This window comes from Hyperoodon ampullatus, assembly GCF_949752795.1.
Source record: "Hyperoodon ampullatus genome assembly, chromosome: 3".
NCBI classification, from domain to species: domain Eukaryota; kingdom Metazoa; phylum Chordata; class Mammalia; order Artiodactyla; family Ziphiidae; genus Hyperoodon; species Hyperoodon ampullatus.
The window spans coordinates 91082046-91108811 of record NC_136916.1 but is presented as its reverse complement, the minus strand read 5'-3'; the positions used below and the strand labels follow the sequence as shown (position 1 = coordinate 91108811).

The 26766-nt window shown below is 37.6% G+C and overlaps 1 pseudogene across 1 annotated transcript in view; it reads right to left on the bottom strand.

Annotated features, from left to right (window-relative positions):
• LOC307049567 (elongation factor 1-alpha 1-like) overlaps positions 1 to 8518 on the bottom strand; it is an 87414-nt pseudogene extending 78896 nt beyond the window's left edge. The window contains exons 1-3 of the transcript in view: positions 7737 to 8518; positions 7027 to 7581; positions 5931 to 6099 (exon numbers count right to left, since the gene is read on the bottom strand). The product of the transcript in view is annotated as an elongation factor 1-alpha 1-like (transcript). The remainder of the gene's footprint in view (positions 1 to 5930; positions 6100 to 7026; positions 7582 to 7736) is intronic.
• Between the last annotated feature and the right edge of the window lie 18248 nt (positions 8519 to 26766).

Sequence of the window (26766 nt, the reverse complement as noted above, 5' to 3'; positions counted from 1 at the left end):
GCAACGGGAGAGGCCACAACAGTGAGAGGCCCACGTACCGCAAAAAATAAATAAATAAATAAATAATAAATAAATAAAGACTGATTCATGGGTGCTCTTCCCAGATATTTTTATTTTTCTGTTTTGGGAGGTGACCTGGGAATTTGGACTGAAAAGGAAAACAAACAAACACAACTTTCCAGGTGATTCTAACATCTAGCCATGCATGAGAATTCTGTCTGAATTCTGTCTTACAGTTTCTTGAAGTGCTCCATGAATTCAAAGTAAATGTTACTTATGTGATTGTGACCCTGTAGTCCCAGCACCAACATTTTGAATCCCCAGTCCAGACTTTTTTTGGGCCCTTTCCTACTCATGGTATTTGAATGAAGCTGGTGTTTGGCCTCTTGACTTTCATATATACTATAAACACCATGTTTATTTCCCTTATGTGTGTCTTAACCTGGAATAATTTGAGAATTAGGCCTGTATCCAAGTTCTTAGGCCATTTATTAATTTATTCTTTCGAAATGTATATATACATTTTGAATATATAATATGTACCAAACATGTACATTTTATTACAGACATTCGAGCACAAAGGATGGGAACCCCCAACTACAATAAGTCTCTCTGAAGAAGAAAGCATTAAATGGAGACATAAAAGCAGGTGAGGTGGAAAGGGCAAAAACAAAACAAAACAAAAAAATGCAGGATATAAAAAAGGTGAAGTTTTATTGACTATCCCCTTAACCTGTCACATACTTTTGCACTTTAGGTTGTGCAAATTTAGTAGTTAGTATTGTTTCTTTTTTTTTTTTAACTAAAGACTATTACCCTGATTATTGGAGATTAATTCAAATTCCTAATTCAAAGCTCTTAGGAAATGCTAATATCAAGCAGAAATTTGAAAGGCAATCCTTGAAAACCCACCAGATTGAATAGCTCTGACTCTGTTTTGCTCTGCTGCATCCTGTGTATAATAATATAGGACATTAACTGAAGATTATTTTCAATCTGGAACATCCTGTTATGTCTTCAAAATGGCATGCTCATATAATAATCTTATTCTATAATGTTGTTTCTGCCATAATAGGCCACTCTTCCTATTAACCATGTCACAGACTATAATATCAATGGCAGTGATTGAGATCCAAGTGAAATGTGAATCGGTTGACCTCTGAATTGGAACTCGATCCTTGTTAGGTGAAATTAGCTAATACATCGACAAAGCTACCCACAATCCAGACTGCTTGGTAGCTTTTTCAACATCCGCCTGAGAGCTGAAAGTGCTCTGGTCAGCAGGTGGATCTGAGGAAGGTCTTAGATTCTTGCTTCACTAGCTGTGCCCTTGCTGAATTGAATGGCACTTCTGTTATTCCATAGATAATGAGGCGAGATGTGCTTATTATAGCAATGTATTAAAAATAAAAAAGCCACATTGTAGCAAACTAAAATTATAATTAAAAGGAAAAAGAAGGAAAGCTTCTGCGTAAATAGTACCCAAATTTCAATGGACCAATCCTTAGAGGACAGAGACATCAGGATTCAAATTTGTTGAGTAATTTTCCTAGGCCACACGGCACCAAACATATCATCTGAGACAGATTTTCCTTTGATTTCCACTTAGGTTTAATGGTTGAATAATCATGGCTCATAAGTTTATCTTTAATAACAGTCACAGCAGACAGTTTATTAGCAGATTCTGCAAGCTGCGGGGTTGTCATTTGCTGTTATAGTGATTGTCTGTTTTAAATATCACAGCTGCTGGTGTTTTTATTTATTTATTCATGATTTGATTCCTGCCTCTCCCACATCTCTGATGCTCAAAGGCAAGTTATTTTCCCTTTCTCTTTGAATTGTGAAAGGCTGCTGTGACAGCCCCTAGCCCAGGCCGTGGAGTGTCACACAGGGTCCTATGGTGCTGAACAAAAAGCTGTGTCTTTCTGAATCTGGCAGAGCTCTTTATGAGAGCCCAGCCTTCTTGTGGGGGGCTTTCTCTGTCAGTGAGTGGCGGGCATGAACGGAATCCTATCAGGGGCTCTGGGCCAGTGAAGACCCTTCTTCATGTGTTTCTTGGCCAGGAGAGTGGAACCACTGGGAGAAATGCAAATGCCCGGGCCTCCACTTTCCTGTGCAAAATGAGATACCACTGTGAATAAACATAGGAAGCACTGTAAGCTGCAGTTTCTAAATTCAGCTGAAGAGAAAGCTTGGTCATAATACATAGCATCTTTCATTGAGCTGTGAGGGGATAGGCTTGTATTGAACAGATGACGTTATTTCATTCGTCTTCAGAAAAGCCCTGTGAGGCAAAGTGTATACAGAGTGATAGAATTTTGTAAAGAGAAAGATTGGGGCCTCACATTCTCAGCATGACCTGGAATTAAGCATGGAATTAGAGGGGCTGCTGCTGGGTAGCTGATTTAGGGAGCTGAACATGCCTCAAATACCAATATCTTTCCTCTCTACCCTGAGGAAATATGCCATGCTCCCTATACCACCTGCGTAAATAAAACAATGTCCCCACCTGATGGATAGGAGGTGGGCAAAGTCTGATATTCTACAACTTAATGTGTATCCCCTGGACAGAGGGCAAATGAAACGTACATAACTAATTTCAGTTACTTTCCTATGAGCAGGCTTGGATCCCTGGGAGGCCAGTGAAAGCAGAGAGAAGGAAGACCTAAGAAAGGAAGAGTGAGGAAGGAAAACAGGAGACACATCCCACCCATGTACTGATCTTTGGAGGGACATGTTCTGCCCCCCACACACACGCTAGAAGGTATCTACCAGTTTCTTGCCTAGTTCAGCAAAAAGGAGACTCAGATCTCTGTGCCCCTTGCTGCTTTGGGAAAGGGGAAGGTGCAATCTACAAAGAGACAATCATCCTCCCCTTTACTGCCAGCAGCAGATTTTTTTTTTTCTCTCTCTTTTTGGCTTCCCTGCCTTTCAGTAAGTGCTTTTGTAAAGTAACAGTAAAAGCTAACGTGCAATAATATTTCAGAAGGTAATGGTGGGTGCAGAGGATTATGGGGCACTTTAATTTTGACTGTTGCTTTGCTAATATCTTTTATCAAAACAATGAGCACCAGGAAGTGGTATCGATTGGTAAGCAGAGCCAGAACTAGGACTCAGTACTGTGAGCCTTTCTACCTGCCTGGCTCCAGATGCACTCCCCAGTGTCGGGCTGAAATCAGACAATGATGTGCCTTTTTTTTTTTTTTTTTTTTTTTTTTTTGTGGTACGTGGGCCTCTCACTGTTGTGGCCTCTCCCGTTGTGGAGCACAGGCTCTGGACGCACAGGCTCAGCGGCCATGGCTCACGGGCCTAGCCGCTCCGCGGCATGTGGGATCTTCCCGGACTGGGGCATGAACCCGTATCCCCTGCATCGGCAGGTGGATGCTCAACCACTGCGCCACCAGGGAAGCCCTGATGTGCCTTTTAACAGGTGAGATGCCCCTCATAATGCCTGGGAAAAAGCAGTTTCAATATCAGCAACATCATTCCTCGAATTTGGACAGCTTAGTGTTTCTCAAACCCTGTCCCTAAAAAACCCTGGGAGCCTACAAGCTGGGTGCCAATGTTCTAAGGCTGAAGTCCAACAATTAGTCATTCTTGACAAAATAGAAATGTAATAGACATAACATTAATGTAGCAGATAAGGTCCTTGTTTTATTTTAAGTTTCTTTGCCCATAAATGTTTATAAAGCCTTTGGCACTTGATGACGTTTACTAAGGAATGCTGGCCAATCTTTAATTATTTAAATTATTCGTTGACTCTGATAAACTGTTGATTCTACTTTAAGATATTCAGCATTCAACTAATTTTCATCATGGACACACTACTTTGGTCTGAACCACGAAAGATTATGGCAATCACCTCCTAACAGATCTTTTTGCTTCTGCCTTTGCTACTACATAGTCTATTCTCCACACAGCAGCCAGAGTGAGCCTTTGAAAATGTAGGTCCAATGATGACACTTGCTCAAAACTCAGCAGTCATTCCCTATCTCATTGCAGAGGAAAGCACAAGTCTTTATAATATGCTACAAGGCCTTACATGGCCTGGCCATCCTGACTTTGCCTGCCCCTATTCCTTTCCTTCAACTTGCTCCTGGCACTTTGGCCTCCCGGCTGCTCTTTGAACATGCCAGGTAAACTCACACCTTAGAGCCAGTGCCCTATTTTTCTGCCTGAAATGCTTCGCCCCTAAGATATCTGCTTGCCTGAAATCATTATTTCTTTCAAGCTTTTGCTCAAATCCCACCTTCTCAATGCAACCACCCTGCTTAATACTGCAACTTGTTTACCCTTCCAACTCCCATTCCCTCCCTGTTCTACTTTTCTTCCATTACACCTATTGCCTTCCAGCATTTTAACCCATTAGAATTAGAATGTCAATACCATGAGAACAGAAATCTTGGACTTTTTCTGTATTTCACATCTTCTAGTAAATGCTCCAGAAATATTTGTTGAATAAATAACTTCTATTATGTGCTAAACTCTAATATTTTGAGGATACAAGCATTAACAAGTTATACATGCTTACTTACAGTTCAGTGAAAACATAATTTACAAGCAGATGCAGGAAATAGAACAGTGCAAAGTAACATATGAATAATAATGGAGGAAATCATCAAGAAACATTGAGTTGAGTTTAATAGTTTTGTGTGTGTTGCATGTACTTACAGTTGTGATCTTATTCTACATTACATTGTAGTTTTCTACTATTAAAATGGCTCCTCTGATGAAATTCAACACATCAGTATTCACTGTGATCTCCAAGGAACACTGACTTTCAGATGCTCCACACCTGAGGAAATTTAAGCACTGCTATTTGATTGTGTGGTGATTTTTAAAAGGCGTTCACATATATTTTTCTTATCTAATCCTCAGAACAACCTTCAAAATGCAGGTCTTATATGTTATCTTCTTTAATGTGTTCTCCCTGTTTTGACTTTCAAGCTTTAAGCAATGAAGTTTTAGGTAATTTTCTAAATTAACATGCCTACAGGTTCTATGAGATTCATATGTGTGGACGTGAGTGCGATGGCTGCTGCCTGTGTTCATTTTTTTTTTCGTTTTTTCAACTTCAGTCCACCATTATAGGTCCTTCTCTCAAAGTAAAAATAAATTCTGCAATAATTGCTGGGAATGGGAAAAGTACATCTTAACAGAAACTTCGTGGAGTCAGCTGGGCCCCAGGCTTTGGATTCTCTTCTCTTCCAGTTCCAAGGACATTTATCCCGTAATGATTGTGTAAAAGGCATGGTTTAAGTAGTTATAGAAAATACAAGGATCAATAAAACAGTATCCTTGTTTCAAGAGCTTGTACTCAAGGAGGGGTGTCAATGGTGTCAGCAGTGGTGAAAAACACTGTTTTTGCAAGGTGTGTGTATAATTTTTAAATCAACTTTTCATTTTAGGGTAGATTTAGATTTACATAAAAGTTATGAAAGATGGTATAGAGACTTCTGGTATATTCCACACCTAGTTTTCCCTATTATTAGCATCTTGCTTTATTATGGTAAATATTATAGCTAATGAACCAATATTGATACATTACTTACATTTTTAACTAAAATCTATACTATATTCAAATTTCCTTTTTTTTAAACTTAATATCCTTTCTCTGTTCCAGGATCTCATCCAGGATACCATGTTGCATTTAGCCATCATGTGTCCTTAGGCTCCTCTTGTCTTTTTATGACAGTTTCTCAGACTTTACTTGTTTTCAATGATTTTAACAGTTTTGAGGAGTACTAGTCAGGTATTTTGAAGAATGTCCCTCAACTGGGATTCGTATGATGTTTTCCTCACGATTAGCCTGAGGCTATTGGTTTTGGGGAAGGAGACAAAGAGTGAAGTGCCACTTTCATCATATTATATAAAGAGTAGATGCTATCAACATGACATGACTTATCCCTGTTGATGTTTATCTTGATCACCTGACTGAGGCAGTGTTTTTCAGGTTTCGTCTTGACCAAATCAGGATTATGTAGAAGCTTCCTTGGACTTTCTAAGTTTAGCCTCTCCAAACCCTGAATCAGCTCACTTTCCTCACATTCCCAAGATTTCCTATGTATCTTTTTGTCTTTTTGCATGCCAGATATTTGTCTGATGTCATCCATGAAGAAAGTACAATTATAAGAGTAGAGGGTGTTTTGTTTTGTTTATTGCTTTTAACTAGTGACTCGGGTTATCTATGAAATCAAATACTTTATTTTGAAAGCAATCAGGCTAAGGAATCCAAAAATAAGACTAATGATTAATTTTACAGATTCACAAAATTCTAAAAAGTGGCTTAATTTCAAGTTAGAGATGTAATGCACATGCATTGTTTAAAAAGTTGGAAAACAGAGGGCTTCCCTGGTGGCGCAGTGGTTGAGCGTCTGCCTGCTGATGCGGAGGACACGGGTTCAAGCCTCGGTCCGGGAGGATCCCACATGTCTCAGAGCGGCTGGGCCTGTGAACCATGGCTGCTGGGCCTGCGTGTCCGGAGCCTGTGCTCCGCAACGGGAGAGGCCACAACAGTGAGAGGCCAGCATACCACAAAAAACAAACAAACAAAAAAAAACTTGGAAAACAGAGAATTCAGTCATTTTTCTACATTTCTAAATGTATATATATTTATCCATGTATCTACATATCTTCATTTTCTTTTGATTTTGGGAGATGATCTTATAGGTATAGTTTTGTATTTTGTTTTTTTACCCTGAATTTTCTCATTAAACTTTGTTTTAAAGGGTCTCAAAACTCAAGATTTTTGGTCAAGTTGTTTCCATTAAAAAGTACGGATTTTAAAAACTAACAACTTAAAATTGCCACAGAAAAAAGCCAAATGATCCACAAAACACCCTCTTTTCCCTCTGAAGGTTTTGAATTGCATTGTTATCATTAACCAAATTTTGCTATTCAGTGGCCAGTTGAGAGAAACAGTTCTGAGACCTTCTACCACCAGTCTGATTAAGACTAGGATGGCAGCTATTAGGGATAATATTATTTTAGCCTACTAAGTTTTATGAGCAGACTTAGTGAACTTACCCGCTCCAGCAGCTTTCTTGTCCACTGATTTGATGACACGCACAGCAATGGTCTATCTCACGTCACAAACAGCCAAATGACCCAGAGGAGGATAGCCAGAGTTCAACACATGGGCTTCCAAGAAGCACATCAACCATGTCAGCAACCAGATTTCAAGAATTCGAGGCCATCTTTTAGCTTCTTGCCAGAGTAGTGATCAATCTTCTCCTTCAGCTCAGCAAACCTGCAAGCAATGTGAGCTGCCTGACAATTTAGCACTGAATTCATAGGTTCATAGCCAGCACTGATTTGGCCTGGGTGGTTTAGGGTAATCACCTGAGCACTGAAGCCAGCTGCTTCCAACAGTGGGTCATTTTTTCTATCACCAGCCACAATGCCAGGATGAATAATTTTGACAGGCAAATTCTTGACATTGAAGCCTACACTGCCCCCCAGAAGAGCTTCACTCAAAGCTTCATGGTGTATTTCAACAGACTTTACTTCAGCTGTAATGTTGACTGGAGCAAACGTGGCCACCATGCCAAGTTTAAGAATACCAGTTTCCACCTGCCACAGCTAAGATCTGGCACAACCAAATTAATTAATTAATTAATTAATTAATTTTAAAAAGAGACTCTTTCCAATATGGTAACAATTCACAAGTACTGGGGTTTAGAACTTAAACATATCTTTACAAAGAAAAAAAGAACACCAGTCTCCACTCAACCCACAGGGACAGTACCAGTACCACCAATTTTGTAGACGTCCTGGACGAACAAACCTAAAGGCCTGTCAATTAGAAGAACTGGTGTGCAGGCCACAATCTGGAGATTCGAGCACTGTGGTTCCACTGGCACTGCCATCTTTATCGGTGACTTTTCCCTTGAACCAAGGCATATTTGTACTTGGCTCCAGCATGTTTTCTCCATTCCAACCAGAAACCAGCACAAAAGCTACTGTGTCTGGATTATAGCCAATTTTCTTAATGTAGGTGTTGACTTCCTTAACGATTTCCTCATTATCTCTCTGGCTAAGGAGTAGCTCAGTGGAATCCATTTTATTAACACCAACAATTAGTTGTTTCACAACCAGTATGTAAGCCAGAAGGGCATGTTCATGGGTCTGCCCATTCTTGGAGATACCTGCTTCCAATTCACCAACACTAGCAGCAACAATTAGTACTGGAGAGTCAGTATGAGATGTGCCTATAATCATGTTTTTGTTAAAGTCCCTGAGTCCTAGGGCATCAATGACTGTCATGTACTACTGGTCTCAATATTTTCACATGGAATTATCAATGGTGATAGCAAGCTCATTAAGCATTCAGTTTACCCAAGACCCAGGCATACTTGAAGGAGGTCTCTCCCGTCTCAGCAGCCTCCTTCTCAAACTTTTCATTGGTTCTTTTGTCAATCCTACCATATTTGTAGATCACATGGACAGTAGTGGTGGACTTGCCTGAATTTATGTGTCCAATGATGTTGATGTTAATAAGAGTCTTTTCTTTCCCCATCTTGGCTTAGATTTAGTGGTGGTTTCCATGGCACCAGTGTTCTGGAAGCAAATATGTTGCAAAAAAGCTGCACTAAAATTAAATATGGAGGATTTCCCTCAATTAAGTTTAAAAAAATGGCCAACTCCAGTATAAGCATTTAATCATACATTTAGTGTTTGGAATTTTAGTTAGGGAATTTATAATTATTTCCTCTCTCATCAATTCTGTGATGAATACATTTGATGTATCTTTTGAATAATCTTTGAATGCATTTTTAAAATTATTTCCTTATTATAGTATCTATGTCACTAGAATTCACATTCCTGGAGGTGGGCTGGATTGTAAATTCAAAGATTACCATCTTCCTTTTGTTGACCTAGAAATAGGACCACTGCTGTAAGACAAGGAAAAAACCTCACTTATTTGGGGGTGTTAGGAATAGCAATTCAGGAGACACAGATTTGTGTAGGAACCCAAATGTGCTTCAAGAAGAGTTAAAAACCAAAGAGTTTTAACAGGAAAAAGGAGGAAGCTTACATAATTGTTTTGCAAGAATTATGATTGATTTTGGCAGACTGGAGACATTCTTGTCTGTACATGGTTGGTTGCTAAGGCTGTTACTCTGAGAGAGTTCGATGTGCAAGCATTCTTTAAAGATGTTGTGGCCCAGTTCAAATTCATGTTCCATCTGGGTGGAGATGTGCATAGGCCCTGCTTTCCCAGTGGCCTCCTGGCTTCATTTTACTGTTCTGTTGGCATTATAGACTCCATTTTATTCATTTCTTCACACTTTTTTGGAAAATCAAGGTAACTAAGCTGGTGTCTCTGAAGGAATAGAATCTGACATAATGCACTTTCACCTCTAAGATTCCATGATACTACGATCATTGGCTATTTTTTCAAGTTTTTTTAATGGATTATAATATTTTATACATATATGTGTACCTATAAAATAAGGAATATATATAAAGTGTATATATATTTTAATGTGGATATTACAACTTAGACTATGATCCTACAGAAATTAAGATACAGATTTCCCCAGAAACTGCATAAATTATTGAGTTAGATATTTCAAATTACATGTTCCATATAATTCACTCAGGAAGAAATAAGAAAAAAACAGAACACTGTTTTGGGGAAAGTAAGTAGAACTTGAATATTAGCTGATGTGATTCTTTCAGTCAGATTCTATAAACATAGTTGAAAACAGCCTAGATTACAAGGTAACAAGTCAATAACACATGCTCACCACTTCAAATCAAGCTCTCAAATGCAGGCATTGGAAATATGAAGTGATTCTCACAGTATAGTTCATGCGGTTCTAGTCTTAATTGCTACTGTAGTGAGATTCATTTTAATCCTATTATTGATCTAAGAAATAGAGAGTCTGGATAGGGTCCAGAGGAAATGAGAATTAATTAAAAAAACCAAAACCGATTAATGTGTTGACTAGGAAACATTGAAATCATTGGGGTTATTGAGTTTGGAGCAGGCTAAGGAGAGACTTAATATCAGTTTCTGACTATATAGGTGAGACTATGGTATGATTAACTGTGTGTAACTGATTTCATTTTCCACCAAGGAAAAGGCACGTTTACACGAGCATGGATTTGCCTTGGTCTTTGAGAAGATATAATAGGCTAGGAGACATCTACAATTTGTCATCAACCCTAGGATGCATTGTAGCCAGGAGAAAGAAGGCTCATAGCTTATCAGGAGAGGTCCCATGAAATGAATGGAATTGCAGAACAGAACAGCATGCAGACAGGAAGTGAGATCTGCTTCCCAATCACACAAGTTTTAGATGGCACCACAAATAATGATGAGGAAAACTTCTGTCCATGAAGAGCAAACCTCCCAACACCAAGCCCCACTCCATCCTGTTCAATCTTTTATAATTGGTTTGGGGGCTGCTGAATATGGGCCATTATCTTCTCTGTTATTCTGTGCTTATTGTACATTAGCAGGAGTGGACTGGTATCGATTCCCTTTGTTTATGTAGACAGCACCTGTGAACTGCAGCATGATCTTTCAACTCATGTAATATACATGCAAAATATGTATGTCTGTGAGTCACACTGATTTAGAAAAAAGTTCTTCTACTTTCCTCCAATATAACAAGTTACTCTTTTGGAGTATATTAAGCACTTTTGGGAACTTCTTTTGGTCACTGAATGAATAACTCATTATTTGGAAAATTTATGCCTTAAATTATATTATGTAATAAGTTCAAGTTGGTGGGTTACACAAATCTAAAACTTGACGTAGCAGTATTATACATTCTTCCTGAAGAATCAAGAATAGAGTGTTATATGGATAAAAGAATGGGGATGAAAATGCTGATTTTAATAGTCAGGGGACTACTTTGTCTGATATTTAACTCAGGTTAGGTGCAGTCCCTTGTGTGATCTCTTTGTTTTCTTGTTGCTCTTTGACTCAACCATAACCCCTCCACTTAGACCCTGTTCTCGGACTCTGCTTCTTTTCCTTTCCTCCTTCAAATTTTCACTGTCTACTAAATTCGTCTTTTGAAACAACATAGTGTAGTGCAAAGGTCTTCTGCTTAGACCTTGTGCTTTTGAGTCACCTAAGTATGGGTTTGAAAGCAGCTCCATCTCTTTCCTAGTTCAGAATTTTCATCAAGCTTTTCGAGACTCAGTTTCCTCACCTGTGAAATTAACATAATACTATCTATAATGTAGGGGTATAGGGAGGATTAAATGCAGTAATATTTGTAACAGATCTACCCCAACTGGAACATATTAAAAGTAAACATTTCTAGGAAAAAAAATAGCTGTTTTTTAAAATATGATCACTTACTTCAATTCTAAGATACTACTGATCATTCAATAAATACTGAGCACTTATAATGTCACAGCTTTGTGCACAATAGTGCACAATAGATTGTGCTGGATAAATAGTTACTAAAAATCATAATAATGATAAAACATAGGTATGTTTCTCTTACATTCATGGAGCTTACAATAGGTTATGATTTACCATTGGTTTAATAATAGCTTTTCAGGGAAAATAAGAAATGATACACATTAAACTATATATTAATTTTAAGGTACATCATGATTTCAGAAATATGTTGTGTGAAAAATGCATACCTTATAATAAAAAATATTGTATAATTATTGTCCCACTCAAATTTAAAATGGATTCATTTCTGAATACTGGTCATCATCATCTTGAATTTTTATTGCTTATATTTGTTCTACTCTCTAGCCAACCTATGTCTCTTCAGTTGTCCTCATAGGCTCCTCCCAATCCTGAAGTTCAGGCCTTGTTCCTGCCTTTGTTGCCCATTGTTCTGCTAATGCTGTGGGCTATGCCTGAAAACTCCAGTCTTGGTGAGGTGTCACATTCAAAAAGAAGCACAGTCAAGTGACCAAAAGTAATTTAATACAACTCCAATAATCACTTTTTGCTGCTTCTCTTGTAGAACATGAAAGAACATTTAATCTCCAATGCAGCACATCTCTGCACCCCATTCCTTCCCTCCTCTACATCTCTCAACTTGCTCAGCCTCTCCAAAGCCTCTCTTTCTATCTCTCACATTCTTAATAGTCTTCTCAATATTTTTTCACCTCTGATTAAAATCAGAATAGAAGGAAATGCCAATTAGGCATTAAGAAGGAAGCAGAGGCTGTGAGTGTTTATTCAGACATAAATAATTTTGTTTCTGTCACGCAGTTGTTGCCTTTTGCTACTCTCACCTAAGGATTGGGCACAATGAGACAAATCAGGATAAGGAGTGAGGACGGGATCAGCTGAAATTTGGGGGAGAACTGACAGAGTTGGTCCTTGCAAATGCCAAACTCCACTTGAGTACATCTCTGTACCCTTGGTAATTGGGTCTCCTTTACTCTCCCAAGCAGACCTTAAGGACAATCCTAGTCTTGGGCAGGAGCAACAAACATCTGTGGAAGCTGCTCATCGGTTCAACATGAACTTAGTTTTACCGCTGGTTCCCCTGACACTTAAGCTCCATTTCTGTGGTAACACTATGTTTGTCTGATACCCTAGTATCAACCCTGATTGAGTTCTAAGTACCAATTATTTAAGAATCTTCAGGACATTTAGGGTTAACATAATAGCCGTGTAACAATCATTCAATAATGTACAAGGCTAGCAAAACACAAGAGTGAGTATTGATATTAGAAATACTCATAATTTATTGTAATAATTTGGCCTTGGCATTAATACTTTGCTATCTTGTAAGTTATCATGTGCTTATTGATGTTTTGTTATGCAATTTTTAAAATGGAGGATGTCAGCATATTGGATTCACTTTATTAAAATGAGTACTGAATTTTGGGGAATTTGGCTTCTAGGTCTGGGACAATATGCTTTAGAGAAAACTGCTTCTTCAGATTTGTCTCATGTACCTTAGATCTTCCATATAGACAGGAAAACTGCACAGTCTATAGTAAATTAGGACAGTGATATTATTGGGTTAAATCATAGCTTAATTATTCAGTTACTTGAGGCTACATAATCATCCAGCCATATCTTTTGATAATGTTCCTTTAAACTCACTGGGAGTAACCAAATTTAGAATAATGTGCTGTCATGTCACTTCTAAGAAACATTTTGTGTGCTGTCCTTGGTGACTGGTTAGCGATGCCTGAGAGAATACTGTTTGTGTAAATTTCATTAATTATTTTACTTCAAAATGATGAAAGTGTTTTTTAAAAATTCAGATGAGATCTAAAACAAAACCAGACATAATTTGGGATTCAGAGCCACTAAGGATTTGTTTCAGGAGCAAAACTGTTTCCATGGAGTTACAAAGTGTATCTGAAGCTCATAATTTAGTTAAAATTATCAAGTATTTGTAAAGTTACTATGTTCAAAATATGTTAAACATTTTCATAGAGACTCTCAGACATTTGAGATCAGAAAAAGTTGGTTTTAAGACAGCCAAATGTTGAAAATGGAAGTGATTGTTATTCCATAGCTGCCACTCCAAGTCTCACTGCATAATTAAGCTAGAGTCGTTAAATGTTCCCTAGAGGATCCAATTCAGCAACATATATCTCACCTCTAGATTTATCTCTCATAGTCCTGTGAGTCATGGGGCCCTTGGGTGATCACCTATTTACTTATGTTATTATGCTGGACATCCAGCCATAGCATTTGTGTTTTATAAGGACAACTGATATTTCCTCAGAGTTTGGGGTTTTCCAAGTAAATAAATATAATTACTTTTCTCTCTTTCCATGAACTATCTGCAACATAGATAAATTATCACTATGTACATAGTGATATCTGTATAGTAACTTCACGGGCCAAAGTATGGAAACAGGTATAGCCATGGTTAACTGACACTGGTGTTAGAACTCACACTTTCATTTACAATTTTTATAAACAACAAAAAATTGCACTTTAAAACAAGAAAATATTACTGTGAACCAATCTATAATGAAGAGTGATAGTATTTTAAGTACTAGGCTAGAAAAAATAAAGACACCTAAGTACAATTGTATACTTTCTTACTAATTGTTAACATTAATAATCACTGCTCAAAATAATTATAGTTTGACCTCTGAGGTTGGGTAAGATAATTAACCCTCAAAACTTTATTAGAGTAAAAAGCCATTTTATGGAGACATAGCTCTGATACTTCAGGGCTTCTGAATGGATTTTTTTACTCTTTTAATCATTTCACTATGCAGACTGGTACTCAGTCCTCTTATCTTCCTGCTCTCAGATTTCCCTACTTGCATCCTCTACTTGTGGCAAAGTATAAAGTGAGAGGAAACTTTAAGAAGGTCTGTTTTCCAAATGGGATATCTTCAGTTCCATGTCATTCATCTTATCCCAGGTCCTCATTCCTAGAAACTAATATTGTTGTGAGATAAGTGTCCAAATTCAGATCTTGATTATTAGTGTTACATGTCATTTTCCACTTCTAGCCAAAGATTATATGAAGGTGCATTTCCTTCTCTTCTTCATAGTATATTTTCATCAAAAAATGAAACATGTTTCCCAGTCATATTTCAGGACCTAGTTTAGATTCCACCTATCTCTTAAAGATTTCCCTGATAATTCTAACATAAAACTTTCCTTTTCTGAAGTTTTATAATTTTTTATTATTTTCATTATGCACACTGTATTCTGACTACTAGCAGTACTTTGTTTTCTTTGTGAATCTTTGAATATGCATATAGAAGTTGAGTGACTTTTATGCTGAAAAGATGACATGTGTTTTTTTTCCCCAGGGTGCTAAATACATTATAAAGTCTCATTACAAACCTTATGTTTTAGAGATGATTTCCAATAATATATACTGAGACTTTCTTGTCTTTTTAAATTTTATTCTTTTTGGGTCCAATTGACCAGTTGATAAGCTGAGGCCCAATAAGCATCTGATTGGGCATTTATGCCTATTGCCTTTCATATTTTCTCAAGTGTATTAAAATTAGGAAATGGCTGGTAACAGCATTTTCACTTCTGTTGACAAACTAATTTTATGTCATTTTAGCAGATAGCCAAGATGTATTAATTCATTCTTGACTTACTAAAATCTAATACAAATTATTACTTTTATCCCAAACATGATTCTGCTTGAACCTCAGGACCTTGAAGCTGTATTTATTCCCGCTTGCCTTTTGAGTAATTTTTGTTTAGTATTTTAGTACTACATGTATTTTAACTGCAAAAGACATTATAATTTTGTATAGTAAATATTCCTTAAAAATGACCCAATAGGGCCTCCCTGGTGGCGCAGTGGTTGAGAGTCCGCCTGCCGATGCAGGGGATACGGGTTCGTGCCCCGGTCTGGGAGGATCCCATATGCCGCGGAGCGGCTGGGCCCGTGAACCATGGCTGCTGAGCCTGTGCATCCGGAGCCTGTGCTCCGCAACGGGAGAGGCCACAACAGTGAGAGGCCCGCATACCACCAAAAAAAAAAAAAAATGACCCAATAATATTTTTCTTTCTCTTTTTCCTTGTCAAGGTTTCAACTGGGATGAATTTCCATTTGCCTGAAGAACTAACTCCCTTTAGATGTTCTTTTAGCATAGATCTAGCAAAAAAATTCTCTTAGACTTTCATCTGAAAATGGCTTTATTTTACCTTCATTTTTGAAAGAAATTTTTATTGCATGTAGAATTTTTAAGTTGGAGTTATTTTCTTTCAGTGATTAGAGATGTTACTCTATTGTTTCTGGCTTGTGACAGCTCTGTTGAGAATTCAGCTGCCAGTCTTACAGTTACTACTTTAAAAGTAATACATATTTTTAAAATTCCTGTCACTTTTTAGATTTCCTTTTTGTCCTTGATATTCTGCAGTGTTACTATGATATGCCTAGATGTTGTTGTCTTTGTGTTTTTCCTCCGTGAATTGAGTTTTTCTTCACTGGAATTTTTTGGGTTGATGTCTTTTATCAGTTTTCGAAAATATTCAGTCACTGTCTCTTCAAATATTGTTCCTGCTTCATTCTTTCCCTTCTCTCCTTCTGGAACTCCAACTGTAAGTGCCTTTGAGATGTTCCTATTTGTCCCACGTGTTCCCATGTTTTTATTTCACTTGCACAATGTTTTCCATTTTACTAATCCTGCTGTCTCCAGTCTCTGATAAACCCATCTACTATGGTTCTTACTTACTTTTTGTATGTATATATATTTAATTTTTAAGTTCCAGAATATCCATCTGATTATTTTGTAGGTGTCAATTTTATGTTGAAACTCTCAAACCTTTTTATTTATTTTGTGCATCTTGTCTCATTTTTTGAATATATAAGTCATAGCTATTTTAGAGTTCTTGTGTGTTAACACCATTAACTTGATCATTTGTGAGTCTGTTTATATTGTTGTTTTAGTTTTTCTTCTTTTTCTATGATATTTTCTTGTCTCTTCTTATTTCTAATTTTTAAAAATTATACACTGGACATTGTATACTAGAGAGCCTTAGGGAATCCCAGTGATGTTATATTACCAGTGAGAGTTTCCCCTTTCTATGTTAAGCAGATAGGATGAGGGGCAGATCATCTGAACTCAACAAGAAAGTGAGCTGAGTCAATGCAAGGTTGAAGATTTAGAAAGACTCAGTCTAACTCTTGTTCACCCTCATCTTTAGTTATGTCTCTCATGGAATATGTATTAAGAGATTTCACATATTTCTTCTCAGTCCTGAAGACTGTCAAGAATGTAGGTCTGCTTTTCAGAGATTCTCAGTCAAGCTTTTTAGCTTCCTGCCCAACCAGCCTTCAAATACGGCAAATGTTTTTAAAGATGGACTTAAACACAGGTTTTTCAGGAAAGCAAAGCACAAAGCAATTGCAGCAGATTTTACTCTCCCTTTTTATAGAAAATTTGGCCCAGCTAACCAGAGTCTCACCCAGCACTGGAACTCAGCAAATATCTTTATCATCAAACTAGATGCCTTTCAAGATTCTAGTTTGTTCTTCAACTCACAGAAACATTTGGAATAATGCTTGACCAAATATCTGGTCACCTTGTGGCCTAGTCAAGCTGACACATACAATTAACCATTACTCTATTTTTAAATTTATAACACTATAGATTATGATGTTTTATAATATATAAATGTGTATGTGACATAATTTATTAAACATTGTATCATATATTATTATGAGAACTATTTAAACTGGCATCCAAGGCCACCCAATATATGTGCTCAATTCATATTTATTAATTATTAAAAATGTCTAATTCAAATACCAACTATCTTATGTAGAAATATAGTTAAGCACTCACATTTTGGAACTCTTCTGCCTGTGTTAAAATCCTAGCCCTATCACTACTAGCTGTGTTTGGGTATCTATTGCCTTATCTATAAAATAATGAAAATAATAATTATGTCAGTAGGTTGCTGTGAAGGTTAAATAAGATGACGAACCGGTGACTGGAACCTGATAGACACTCAATAGTTTGCGTAAAACATTGTCATCATCATCATCATTGTTGTTTTAATTATTTTTAATGCTGAGCCCTATTTCCTGTTCCAATCCATGTGCTCTGCTACTCTCAAACTTTCTTAACCCTATACATTCACTGCTCTAATGACTTTAACATAGCCTAAAATTGTAATTCTTTGGATATATTCATTGCTGAATATTTAGTTTTAGATTTTTAATTTTCTTGACTAGGAATTGTGTGGTTTTAATCATCATCCTCACCCTCATTATCATCATCGTTTTCATCATTCTCATCATCATCATCACCATTTGCAGTAAATATACAGCAAACAGTATTTGTTGAATGAATGAATGCATAAATGAATGAGGAGTGAAACTACTTCCTATATCTGCTGAGAGTGCAAAATAATAAAACATACTACACGTTATATTCAGCATCTACGTTTATGTTTGTTTTAGTTTTGTTCAGATCTATATTACTACATTAATTATCCAGAACCAATAAGAGAGAAAAAAAGGTTGACTTAATACTTAAATGATGTAATAATGGAAATGAAAGCCAAATCTCTTCATGGCGTATAATAGGAAGGTCAGTGTTGCTTTAATTCAAATAAAGAGGAGTGACAGAGAATTGAACGACCACAAGGCACACAGTTGTTTAGGCATGGCAAACTCAATAGAATCTGTGTCATAGTAGTAATAGCATATCTGGGTTTGGAGTGCAGATTCATTTTCAGCAAAACAGTATCATCCATCACATTAAATTTTGTTAATTTGAATTTTATTCGTTCACTGTTCATATTTATTTTATAAACTACTTTGGTTTTTAAATTATGTAAGAATGGATAAGCATAAGAGTATATATTTAAGTTCATAGATCTCACATGTATTAATATTGAAGTAACATAATAATAAAATAATTTTGGACTTGGAGTTCATGAGACGTTTTCCTTTGAAAGGAGACCATGCCTTACTCAGATTTGTGTAAGCACCATATGACTCAAGTACTTATTCAGTAGCACTTCATCTGAGCACAGCTTGTTAGCCTTTAGATTTGGATATATGTGCCCTCAGAAACAACACAGAAACATACCAAAGCCCAATATATCAGAGTTAATCTGTGATGCAGGCATCAGTCCAGCTGGTATGTTCTACTGCTGTGAGTACTTCACTCTATTTTCAGTGGTAATTTATTTGGCATTCAGATGGAGATCTTGTGTGGGAGTAACAAAATAGACTCAAGTCCTGAGCTGCCCAGTTCTCCTCCTAAGAGCCACCATATGAAGATGCACAGTTTTGCACCTGAGATGGTTGGTAATTGCCTGTTCCTCTCCCCTCTTCTACATTTGTATGAATTCTCTTGAATAAACGATAAATAACTTCTTTTTTTCCCCTACTCCAACAACTAAGTCTCATAATTAGAATTTGCTACTTCTTTTAATACATTCAATTATCTGCTGATTCGAGCATCTTCAGGTCAAATGCGTTAGAAAACAGCTAATTATGCTCTTTCCCATGGGTAAGAAAATATTTAAATTTAATTAAAAGACCTTAACTCAATTCCTTCACATAAGGGTCTACTTCCCAATGGATTTTCTACAAGGTGACTTAAAGAACCAAGCTCTGTATTCAAATTAGCAGCAGCTATTACTTGTTATTTGTTCCTCTTTAAAACAAAATTGTTTTTGGTCGAAGGGTACTTTGATCGTTAATATCATTCTCTCAGTTATGCCTCTGCATTCACTCTTAAAAGCATAGATTAATTGAGAAAGCTTACTTGCTGGTTTTAAAATTGTTTACTTTCTATAGCTTGTGCCAATAGAGCATCTTAAACACAGCCTACCATTTCTCAATCTCAATATTCTCTTTGACATACTAATCAACACATAAGCAAAGGTGGTAGAAAAAATTCTTAAAAGAAGAGAAAAAAATTACTAAGCACCACATCTGAGCCATGTAGGGTTCAAATATACAGGATGTTCTGACTTTTATGAGAGAAAGCCACGAAAATACTTTTCCACTTCCCCTGTCTAAATTGGAAAATTGGAATAGAGAGAGCTATCTCAGATTAATATCTTCCAGAAAAGCATAAAAATCAAGGCAAATCATGTGTTTTTTCTTTAGTCTCATGAGTTTTACTTTTTTTTTTTTGACTTAGAACAAACTTGTTTTTCATTAAAAATTGGTCATACACAGAAAGAGAAATCCAGATGTTGAAAGGGAGAAAGCAGTCTGGAAAAAAGCAATTATATATTATACGTAGGTGAGTTTCTCCCTCTCATCCAAATTCTGTCCCTCCTTTCTTATTCCCATCCCCTTTCTGCCCCTTTTCTTCTCTTCCTTCCTTCTCTTCTTTCTCCCTTCCATATACCTTTCTCCTTTTTCTTCTTGTTTGACCAAGTACTTCTAGAAGACAGTTAGTATGTGAGCAACATATGATACCTCCAGGTTCCTGTAATGGGCCAAACCCACTTCTAACTCCCATTCCTTTGTTTGTTTGTTTGTTTGTTTTCGCGGTACGCGGGCCTCTCACTGTTGTGGCCTCTCCCGTTGCGGAGCACAGGCTCTGGACTCGCAGGCTCAGAGGCCATGACTCACGGGCCCAGCCACTCCGCGGCATGTGGGATCCTCCCGGACCAGGGCACGAACTCGCGTCCCCTGCATCAGTAGGCGGACTCTCAACCACTTGCGCCACCAGGGAAGCCCCCATTCCTTTGTCTGAATCAGAGTCACTGGAGAGTAATTAATGATACTAACTGTTCTTACTAATGTAACAAGTAGGCATTGGGGAGCCATTGGAGATTTTTGAACAGAGAAATGTCATCAAGAAAGTGATCTTTTCAGAAGATTCATCTGTCAGCAATGGGCAGGAAGAATTGGAACTGGAGGGTGGTAGACATGTTAGTAGGGTTTATAATTCTCAGGTAGAAGGTGCTGAGGGTTTTAAATAGCCCAGCATACTGAAAATGGAAAGGATTTCATATTGAGAGACATTTAGGAAGAATTAACCTGTGATAGATTGGGTATAGAAAATAAAAAATAGAGATGAGTCAAAGATTGTTTTCCGCTTCCAAGCTTGAATGACCAAGGAAAATGGAAATGTTATAAATGGGGACTGATTAGCAGAGCAAATTGGGTGAAGAGGGTAAATTCAGTTTTAGGCAATTTGCCATTCAATATTATAAAGCTAATTCTAGATGGAAGTGACCAAATCAATTGGGGAAATTTGGAGAAAGTTGGAGAAATTGGGGAAAAAAACCCACCTCAGTCGCTTGTTGACAACTCCCTGAACCTCTGGATACTTTACTCATTAGTTTATCTGCATGTGTACTAAAATCTCAGTCATCTGCCTTTGTGTGACAGGAAAACAATAATTTCAATACAAAAAATGTACCATTTATAGTTTCTTATCTGTTTTCTAAGGCAGGTGGATCCTAGCAACTGGAGGATCTTTTTGCAAACTTAAAAAATTTATTAAAAGAGGGCTTGGGAATGCATGTTTGGAGGAGGGAAATACATGAGGAAGAAATGGTAAGTGCTGTAGCAAGGCCAGGAAGGAAGAAAGGTGCAAAGGACTGTGGTCAGGGGAGCTTTGGAAGCTCTCATAAGGAGACAGATTAAGTAGTGGTAGTGAATGGCAGGTGAGGGAACTTGTGGATAAATATAGAAATACCTAATAATTAATTTGTGGGTGAAATGTTGCAAATGTGTTATAATACAACTATTCCATATATACCCCATAACCCCTATGGATTTTATATTTGTATTTCTCATCAATCCAAGTATAGAGTTTTTGTGTGTGTAAATAAAAAAAACATTGTGAATCTTGCTCTCTGGTCGTGACAGAATGGGAAAAATATGCTCTCGGTGGAGGGTCATTCACACATGGTTGATATTTGTGTTTGTATGAGTGTGTGTGGGGAGGTGGTGGGGAGAGGCGGGGGGAGAGAGAGACAGAGAGAGAGGCAGAGAGAGGGAATATTAGGAAATGAGTATCCAGAGGAGTGATTTACTGAGGAGGGAGGGTCATTGTCCATGTTGCTCAAGGGGAAGTTGGAAATCCCGGATGGGGAGTCTAGGAGGTGGAGCTGGCCTTTGCAGCAATGATGAGTGCAGGCCCTGTGCTGCAGGATGGGCTTGCTGAAGAAGAGGTGAAGCAATTGAGGACATGGAGCTCCATGGTCACAGGTGAATTCTATGATCAGAAGTAGGTGAAAGCACTCTAGTGTGTGGCTGGGCCTTAACAGAAAACAATTTTTACATAAAATAAAGGAGAGCCTTGGGAACCAGAATAATACTTTTGTTTTCTCAACAGCCAAGAGCCTTGGCCTTAAATTGATGGAAAGTTCATGAAAAGAAGAAGAGAGGAACATAAAAGTTTAGGCTATGCTGAAGCTTCTTTCCTAATGTGAGAGACTCTGAGAAATAGATAAGCCTTCTGGGCAAACCTGGGGCCCCTGTTAGTCACTTGATCAGAATGGTTGAATCAACAGATTTCCTCACATTTAAAAATTCCTGGCTATGCTGTGTAATATTCATCTCTGTAGATAATAAAAATTAAAAATAGAAGAGATGAGATTCCATGTCCTAAGAGTACAGTCTTTTGAAAAGAAATACATATGATCCTATGGTGATTACAAATGCCTAGATGTTACATAGGTCACAAAAGGACCTGGCATGTTGTTGCTGCCTAGGGCAATCAGAACTTACCTCCAGGTCTCTGCAGCCAAGAGTAGAGAGGAGTTGAAAACCAGTCAGTGATTTGAGGCTATTCTGATAGCTAAGTCAGGCCCAGAAAGCCCATAATATTTCCAGGAGACATTGAGGCCTGAGTCATTCAGACCTAGGTTAGCTACTGCTTCAGTCTATGCAAAGGGATGTAAGGGTAGGAGCAGAAAAGTGAGTCATGAGACTTACTGTCTGAACATGCCACGTGCTTTTATGCCTCCATATGGCTGGTCCCTCAATCTGGAATTCCCATCTCCTAGAGGAATAACAATGCTAGCACATTTTCAATGGGGCATCCTGGGAAGATCCTTCCTGAAAAAAAGGAGAAATAATTGTTAGAGAAAGCCTCAATAATACTGACATTTATAACACCTAATATTTGAGGCAGAGTACTATTCTTCACAACTGTATGAGGTCAGTGCTTTATCCTTATTTCAGTAATGAAAAATAACTTGCCCAAAGTGTTATACAGTTGTAACTGCCGATGTCAGTATTTCAATCTAAATCTCTCAGATTTAAACTCCTTGTTCTTAACCACCATACTTTTAGGAAGCCTCTTATATTCTCAATTCTGTTGTTGAATATATGAAATAAGAAATGCTTAAACTAGTCACAATTGCGTTGACCAGTTTGGGTATCCTCTCTTCCTGGCTGCTGGAAACACACACCAGGATCTAGAGGCTGCAGGCATGGAGCAAATAGTGACGGTTTTATTATCTCACACATTTTTTCATTAAACCAAAAAATGTAATCAAATAATTTCTTAATCAAAGAATTCTAAATATTCCACCCTATATTTAGGCTACAATTCAAGTTTACCATCCAAGAGGTCTTATAATTTGGTTCTACCTTATTCACTCAAATTTATTCAATTCATTTCAAAGTCTGCATACAGTTATGGAGAGCTAGGAGTGTGCCAGTCACTACAATGGGGAGAAGAAACAAAAATGGAATAAACACATTTCTCCAGGATCCTATAGACTTGTTTGCATTTAAAGGTAATATTCTAAGTGCTATAGTGAAGGTATATTCCAAGTATGGTCAACACAGACACAAAAATGATAAACTGCCTGAAAAGGCAGGATAAGGTAACAGAGAATGTGAAATTTGAGCTAGGTATTGAAATATGAACAATAGTTTATCAGGCAGAGAAGAGGTAGAAGGGCATCTCAAGGAGCAGCAGAGCAAAGCATGAGAATGTGAAATAGTATAGTGTGTTCAAATAATGGCAAGGAGCTCAGTGAAGGACCAAGTAATCACACGAATGAAGGAAAATAGCAGAAGAGAAGGCCTGAAATGCAGCATGGGGCCAGACTGTGAAAGTCCTTGCATGCCAGGCTAAGGATTAAACAATAATTATGGGTTTTAATTTTTTAAAAAATTAACATTGATTTTCTTTTTAGCATTCAATCACAGGTATGCGCATAACAAAAATCTAGAGTTTTAATTTGCTTATGTCCCTTTGTCTGTAGAACAATCTCTTGTCCACACTACAGTAAGGGCCAGGGAGAAATTCTTTCCTCTCAGTCTCCTAATATAATTAATTTTGTACATATTTAAACCTGAGATGAGTACTTGTGATTTTATCTCCCAGGTTTTCTGGGAAGAAAAAAACAAATTAAATCATGAGTATTAGGAAGGGAAATTTTGTTTTTAAAAATGTATTCTTGCAGGTAGTGAAAAATGATTTGAGGAGAAGGAACATTTCTCCATTTTCCCTTATGTAACTTTTTAATCCAGCCATAGTTTTCTCTTCATTGCACTCCAATATACCATGCCAGTTCCCAACTCCAGCCTGGTCTTTTTCTTGTGTTCATTTTGCATTCTTAGGGATAGAATGCTTCTCCCTCTTCACTTCCAAATCCAATACTATCTCCCCTTCAGGTAAAAGCAAGTCCTGACTCCTCAATAAGGTGTATTAGGTCAGATTCTTCAGAAGCAAGACCTGTGACAAGGATTCCTGAGCAAGTGATTTATCAAGAAGTATACTCAGGAAAAACTAGCAAGAGAGTGGGAGAAGAAGGACAGGGGAGAGGAAAAGCCAAACAAGGGTTCAATCCCTAGCTCAATCCTATGGGGAGCTCTGGAGTGCTAATTTTACCTCAAGTTTGTGCTGCCTCCATGCAAGGGAGGTGGACTTTCATTCTCCCACACCAATCAATCATTGGTTGTTGGCTCTTCCCAGGAGGGAGGTGTGGATGGTGCAAAACTACTAGGCACTTCTGATTTTCTGCACCAGCAGGCAAAGCCACTCCAGTGGCCCATGGCCAATCCTTTGAAGACAGTTGCAGGTAGAAACCATTAAATGCAAAGCACACAGAACCTGGGGTTTGGATGCACAGAATGATGGGTATTCTAGGGGATCTGGATGGAACAATGACAGGTTCTAGTAGAACCTGCTCCAGCCAGACTGGTGTGTTTTCTAAAATTCTCTGTGAGTTATTTTGTCTGCTATTCAGACAGTGAACCTGTGCTTCTTTTAAGTGTTCCTTGGTGCTTAGCCTACTTCCTGGCACACAGAAAGGAAACACTTTTTTCTCCAAGTGCTGTATCTCTAGGAAGAATTTCAAACCAATTTACCTCCTTGAGATTCCTTTATATCTGAGCAACCTACCAAAGTCCAGGGAAGATCCTTACCATATGAGTATCTGCTTAAGTGCACCCTGGGGCCCAATTCACTCCCAATATGAACCCTATGCTATTTCTCAGAGTCTACAACAACTCCTGTAGTTCAAGAGTATGAGGTAGTGCATCTGTCAATCCAAGTGTAAAACCATAGGAATGGAGACTAATTTAGTCAGCCAATGGTAAAGCATCAAGGGATCCTTGGTGACTCCAAAATGCAGTTTGCCAGCATGGAATCTGTTCAAATGTAATAGGTCTCCCAAGTTAATGCACTAGAAACTGGCTCAATAAAACCATTTTTAAATGAAAAGTGTAGTAGAAAATTGACTGTCGGCCATGTGAGGAGACTCCTTTTACTTCTTTCATTTTTCTATTTTTTCATAAATGGATAACAATCTAAGACATTTACATGTAGAAGGAGCTCTGGGAAATTGCTTAACTAAAGCACCTTTCAGCCTAGGCTGGTAGGAACAAAGTGATGTCCGTTGATTTTTTTGAATCCAAATTCAAAATGAATGCATTGTATTCATACATGTATCTCCTCCTTTATATCACTGTACCATTTCTGAGGGAAAAGAAGAAATCTTGGAGAAAAGTATGTTGCTAATATATATGATCTCCCCTTTTGTCTGCTGTCAAGATTAAAACAGTAACAACAACTTCCTTTTTGTGAAACAAAGAGCTAATCAAGGGACATCTAGGCATCTTCTGTTGGCTAGTGCAAAAGAGCAGGTCAGCATATATCCTTATAGCCAGACTCCATTCATAGTTCTTTCTAACTCTGTCTTCTTACCTTGACCTTTGCTGGTCTAGAGATCTGAAAGGCTGGCTTTTTAAAGCTTGTCCAAACTCTTCTGGTTGGAATACTGAGGAAGGGCTGCTGGAGCCATTAGATATCTTGGATTAAATTTGCTTAATCAGTCATTAAACTTAAAAGACAGGGAAATCTTGCATCTAAATATCAACTCTCAATAACCTATAATTTCTTTACTTCTTCTTCTGTAATTATTATGAATTCCCTTACTTTTTAAAGTAGTTTTACCTTTCTGAAAATGTCAGATGTAAGGTTGAAGTATTAAGGATATTTAGATTTTAGTTTGCACAGAACACTGTAAAATTCAGAGTGAATCACTGTTCTTTAGTTGATGGGGTTTATAGTCTGAATAGTTAGAAAAATTCCCAAGGGAATGCTGGGAAGCTGAGAGCATAGTGAAGGTAACTATGATAAACATCTTAGCATCAGGCAGGAAAAACAAAAGGTACCAAGTTTTCTTTTCTTACCACAGAGCTAATATGAAATGTTATCTAAGATAAAATGGCAGTAATCCCTGTCATTTGTGCAAGGGATCACTATTATGTAGAAATATTAGAAAAAGTGTTTATTGTTTTACTTATAATTAAGATCATATTAGTATCTTAATGCTATTCCAGTTTTAATATATTAGTTATTTTAATTACTTGGATCTCATTGCTTTTAGGGCAAATCTATTTCTCACATTCACATCATCTTTTCATTTATTCATACAACACGTATTTATTGAGCACTTCCTGCCTTCCAGGCCCAAAGTTACACACTCTGGATTCAGTGGTAAGAGGCACAGTCCTTCCTCTCAAGTTGTTCACAGTCTAGTCGGCTGTGACAGTCAGGGCTCCTCTCAGTTGCAAGCTACAAAAGCTTTGCTCTCTGAGTTAAGCAGGGAAATAATTTCATTAAAGGACACGAAGTAGTTCAAAGAATCAGCCAGAAAGAAAGAGAATCTGATTCAAGTCAATAGATGCCAGAAACAATGTCCAAAATGACACCACTATAGAAGCAGCAAGGGCATCTGTGCTGCAGGCACAAACACTAGACCCTGCAGCTTGCCCTGGAAACACATCTGGTACCAGGCACTAGAGGCTGTCACTTTCACCTTTACTCCTGCTGCCTGCCCTAGGTGACCTGACACTGCTTCAACTGCTGTCATAATCACCTGAAAGAGTTCCTCCCAGTCTCTGCTTCTTTCTTTGCATTATTAGTCTT